Source organism: Rattus norvegicus, chromosome 7 (assembly GCF_021556685.1).
Source record: "Rattus norvegicus strain SHRSP/BbbUtx chromosome 7, alternate assembly SHRSP_T2T, whole genome shotgun sequence".
In the NCBI taxonomy this organism is placed as follows: Eukaryota; Metazoa; Chordata; class Mammalia; order Rodentia; family Muridae; genus Rattus; species Rattus norvegicus.
In genome coordinates, this window is record NC_141540.1 from 104,874,321 (window position 1) to 104,880,042 (window position 5,722).

At 42.5% G+C, this 5,722-nt stretch overlaps 1 pseudogene; it reads left to right on the plus strand.

Moving 5' to 3' along the window:
* Positions 1-3,064: 3,064 nt before the first annotated feature.
* Positions 3,065-4,200, plus strand: Idh3b-ps1 (isocitrate dehydrogenase (NAD(+)) 3 non-catalytic subunit beta, pseudogene 1; annotated as a pseudogene).
* Positions 4,201-5,722: the final 1,522 nt, after the last annotated feature.

Consider the following 5,722-nt stretch of genomic DNA (forward strand, 5'->3'; position numbering starts at 1 on the left):
CAAACGAAACTCAAGACGGATGATCAAAATGTGAATGCTTCACTCCTTCTTTAAATGAGGAAAAAGAATACCCTTGGCAGGGAAGGGAGAGGCAAAGATTAAAACAGAGACTGAAGGAACACCCATTCAGAGCCTGCCCCACATGTGGCCCATACATATACAGCCACCCAATTAGACAAGATGGATGAAGCAAAGAAGTGCAGACCGACAGGAGCCGGATGTAGATCGCTCCTGAGAGACACAGCCAGAATACAGCAAATATAGAGGCGAATGCCAGCAGCAAACCACTGAACTGAGAATAGGTCCCCTATTGAAGGAATCAGAGAAAGAACTGGAAGAGCTTGAAGGGGCTCGAGACCCCAAAAGTACAACAATGCCAAGCAACCAGAGCTTCCAGGGACTAAGCCACTACCTAAAGACTATACATGGACTGACCCTGGACTCTGACCCCATAGGTAGCAATGAATATCCTAGTAAGAGCACCAGTGGAAGGGGAAGCCCTGGGTCCTGCTAAGACTGAACCCACAGTGAACTAGTCTATGGGGGGAGGGCGGCAATGGGGGGAGGGTTGGGAGGGGAACACCCATAAGGAAGGGGAGGGGGGAGGGGGATGTTTGCCCGGAAACCGGGAAAGGGAATAACACTCGAAATGTATATAAGAAATACTCAAGTTAATAAAAATAAAAATAAAATAAAATAAAGCAAAAAAAAAAAGAAATACTCAAGTTAATAAATAAAAAAAAAAACCTGTACTCAATAAATGTGTTGAATACATAGTGACACACTGCTTATCCTCAGAAAGCCAACTTCCCTGACAGATTGGGGAATCAACTAAGGTGGTACTTAAGCTAAGCTGGAGTCATGGAGCTGGCTCATTCTTCCTAAGTGGAGAGGCATAATTGAAAACCCCACCTTCACCATGCTCATGTCCTCCAAAGCTACAGCAATTGGCTCACTGTTACAGGTGCTAGAGAGACTGGGCCACAGTGGACCCCTGGGTGCTTGAATACTTGGAGCAGTGAAGAGCTGAAACATGTGTTGAGGACAATGAAGAGGAGTTCACAGTCCCTGAGAAAGGTTTCACAGAGGAAGAACATAGAGCAAACCCACTGAGTACACTGAAAATTCTGCCACTCGTCAGAGATAGCTCAGAGCTTTCCTGACAGCCCAAGGGCACTGTCCATAGAGGTATATATGTTGTGTATTGACAAATACAACCACCAGAAAAGCACAAAAACCTGTAAAAGCATAAAAATCTCCTGCATAAAGGGGATTTATAAAGGCCATCCAACTCAATGTCCAAAAGTGCATATACCACATAAAACCATCATAACACATTACAGTGTGAAATCTGTTATATGCCTAACTGGCAAACCACCCTTAAACCAGTGCTTTAAGTAGACAGCTAATGAGAAAAATGCCTGGAGCTTCTCTCTTCACCTTTGCTCTCCTTTCCAATATCTGAAATAATTCTCCTTTAACAGCCTACTACACATTTGACTGTGGATTGTACTTTATTTATAAATCCTGTTTTCCTAACAGCCATAATTTCTCTGTTTCCATTTTGATCCTAAGGTTGGAATCAAGTATCATGTATGAAAGTGTATGACCTAGGGTCTAATATGTAGTGAGGGCCTCAAATAGTATGCATCTTCAATTTACCCAGACCTCTCTAATCCCATAATACAGATTGTATGACAGGAGCAGTAATGATTCAAGCCTACTCTATGACATCCTTTCTACATACTTCAGTCCTATTCAGAGTGTCACCAGTTATGGCTGAGAAGTCTAGCAAGCATCTCACGCTGCTCTGAAACAAGTGAGTCTCCATCACACACACGCCATCTCTGAAATCACCCATCTCATTCAGGTGTTCTTGCCCAAGCTATAGGAGTAGAACACCGCTAGGAAGATCGCTGTCACATCTGTAGTCAGTGTTTTAGGAAAGAGGGGTGTTATCCACAATCAGTGGCTCCCTGAAACTTCCAGAGTTCAGGGACTGGAGGAAACACTGTGTTCCATCCACTAATGGATCACCAGGCCAAAAAGATGTCATCACCAGACTTAGATCACATCTCCTACCACTGCTGGGAGCTTCAAAGGGTTATTTCATGTCTCACATATTTCATAATTAAAATGAGGTTTAAAAAATATGTTTCATTGCATCAAAATGAGGGAAGAAAGTAAAAGTATGCACAAATAATCTAGAGAAGAGATGGCAACCAATCTCTATGCACTTTCTGCTCCAGGCAGGACAAAACTGAGCAAACTGAAACCCAAGTCCCCAGTGTCAGCAGATAGAAGGTGTAGGCGTTGGGTCATGTAACTGATGCTCTTCTAAGAACTTCAAAAGAACGATAACCTGTCTGTTGGCCACACAGCAAAAATCAAGGATGTGGCCAGTAGGAGACTCTTAAGTAGAACACAATTATGTCATCATCTAACCCTAGTGATAAGAAGCACACGGTGTTGGCTTAAGTCATTAGCCCATAGTAGTCTGCTATAGGAACCTATGCTAATTTACCATGCTGTTCCTCCATGGGACTCAGTGATAGAACAGAGACTGGTTCTCACAGATCTGTCTTGTCCCAAGTCTCCCACAGTCAGGCAGAGAAAGTTCACAGGCACATACATGCACCAGTTTGCTCTTTTATTCCACATAAAGAAAAAAGAATGCAATATAACTAAAGCAAACTGGGCTAATTACTCACCCATCTATAAAACAGACACCCAGAATTTCCCATTCAGTTCAGGTTTGCCAGTTCTTGCTGCACAATTGAACTTTCTTCCCACTCACCATCACTGCACCCATCAATCTAGAGCCAGGCTGCACCTCTGTGGATCTCTAAGGCAAAACCAGTTTCACATACGTAGCCCCTCATTGAATCACGGGTAAGAAAGTTGACTAACACCAACCCTATACATTTTACTCATGGACACCCAGCACAAAGTTATACTAGAGTGGATCCAAAGCAAACAACCACGCACACACACACTGGGAGGAATATCAACCTGGAAGCCAAACAAAATAGGGGAGAAGTCAGCACCGGATGCTAAGTTAACGATGAAAGACCTGAGCTATGGCTCACACCACTTCACGGCCCAAGATGTGAGGGTGGAGGGTGCCTTTCCTGGGACCATGCTGCCTGGAGACAGTGTTGGACCAGACCTCATGCACACCCTCAAGGAAATGTTCAAGGCTGCTGCTGTCCCTGTAGAATTCAAGGAGCACCACCTGAGCGAGATGAAGAATATGGCTTCTGAGGAGAAGCTGGAGCAGGTGCTGAGTTCCATAAAGGAGAACAAAGTTGCCATCATTGGAAAGATCTATACCCCAATGGAGTACATGGGTGAACTCACCTCCTATGATATGCAACTGAGGTGAAAGTTAGATTTGTTTGCCAACATAGTCCATGTGAAGTCACTTCCTGGATACAAGACTCAGCACAACAATCTAGACCTGAGATTTGAGAACAGACAGAAGGGGTGTATAGCTCTCTGGAATATGAGAGCACAAAGGGTGTCATTGAGTACCTGAAGATTGTCTCTTGAACCAAATCTCAGAGGAATGCAAAATTTGCATTTGACTATGCTACCAAGAAAGGGCAGGAAAGGTCACAGCTGTCCACAAAGCCAACATCATGAAACTTGGGAATGGGTTGTTCTTGCAGTGCTATAAGGAAGTTGCTGAACTGTACCATAAAATTAAGTTTGAAACAATGAACATAGCATGCAGCTGGTGCAGAATCCTTACCAGTTAGATGTACTACTGATGCCCAATTTCTATGGGAACATTATTGACAATCTAGCTGCTGGCCTTGTTGGAGGAGCTGGTGTGGTTCCTGGTGAGAGCTACAGTACAGAGTTTCTGAGATGGGTGTTCGGCAACCATTTGCCCAGGCAGTGGGCAGGAATATAGCTAATCTCACAGCCGTGCTGCTGTCAACTTCCAACATGCTGCGGCATCTCAATCTTGAGTATCACTCCAGCATGATTGCTGATGCACTGAAGAAGGTAATCAAAGTTGGCAAGGTATGGACTTGAGACATGGGAAGCTACAGGACCACAACTGACTTTATCGAGTCCGTCATTGGTCATCTGCACCCCCCGTGTCGGCTAGAGCCCTTTCTCCCTTCAACTTCAAAGGACCATGCTTTGTACTCATCTCCTCAGTCCAATAGATCAGAAGAGAACATCTAGACATTAATTTCTAGACTATAATTTCTTTCCTGAGAGAGGCTGGGTTGTGCTGGGGGCTAGCTTTAAGGGCACCTCACAGGATAGGTTGTTGGGACAAGGCCTAGACTGCAAGATGATGATAACTTTTCCCCACAGGAAAAGTTCACTGAAGCTGTCATTGCTGCCCTGTCATAAATCCTACATATGCCCATATAAAAATACTCAATAAATACACATTTTAAAAAGGTGAAAAAACCAAGGTACATGTATTTATTCAGACAAGGTCACATAGAATTAAGAAGTAAGTGCAAACCTTGACCCCAAGGTCATAATGCTCAGAGAAAAAGAGATCTAGAGAGAATTTAGAGTAGTGGTTCTCAACCTTCCTAATGCTGCAACACTTTAACACAGTTCCTCATGTTGTGGTGACTCCAGCCATAAAATGATTTTTATTACAACTTTATAACTATAATTTTGCTGCTGTTACAATTCTTAATGTAAATATCTGTGTTTTCTGATGGTCTTAGGCAATCCCTGTAAAAAGGGTCATTTAACACCTCCAAAAGGGGTTGCAACCCACAGGTTAAGAATTTCTGATTTAGAAGCTTTCTGCTCTTGACTGGTAGATAATTGCATTTCTGTTTCATTCACTTATCACTGAACATTAGTTTTTCTTTTAGGTTATACTGGAACCAAAGTCATGTTATCAGTGATTGTAACTATCATCAGTGGAAATCACACTGCATTGCTCCCTTTTCCATTGTCATAGTAAAATACTTGATCCTAGGCAACATACAGAAAAGGAGTACATTCACCCCACAGGCTAAGAGGCTGAGAGTTCAAACAGAATAATGGTCCTTTGCCAAGGTTCTCCCAGCTTCATGGCCTCATGATAAGTGGCTTCAGAGTAGGGGAGCCATGGCAAGATAAGGAGCCAGAGAGACAAGGATGTGGCTTTTCCTTTTCTAATGTTCCTTTCACAACAACAGGGGTAACACAAGAGTTATCTTACTTTCTTCCAAGGCCAGCACCCCCACTCAAATCTAAGAACCTATGACATTCCAACAAATGTCCCACTTTACCATGTCACCACAGTAAGGACCATGTTTCCAAAACTTCTGCAAACCAGATGGATCCATGACATAATGTACAGGTATTGTCACATCCAGCTATAGTTCCAAATTATCACAAAATACCTTTCATATTCAGAACTACAATAATGACTAAACTCGTTGTTAAATTACCTGATAAATCTACATATTTCTGTCACGAGTGTTCTCTCTTAAAAACTCTGTTAATTTTATTTAAATATGAAATGATTTGCATTGTATTTAAAGTAGATAGGTAACAGTAGGAGATGTGTTATAATGCATAAAATCTCATATTTGTTACAAAGTAATTGATATTGCTGGGTAAAAATATTAGTCTTCAGTCTTAGTCTTCACCTGACCTCCAACTTGTTCCAGTGTTCAAACTTGTAACGCAGAGAATTTTTGTAAAGGGGGAGGCTGTGAGAAGCATACTGATCTATGGAAAACATAAG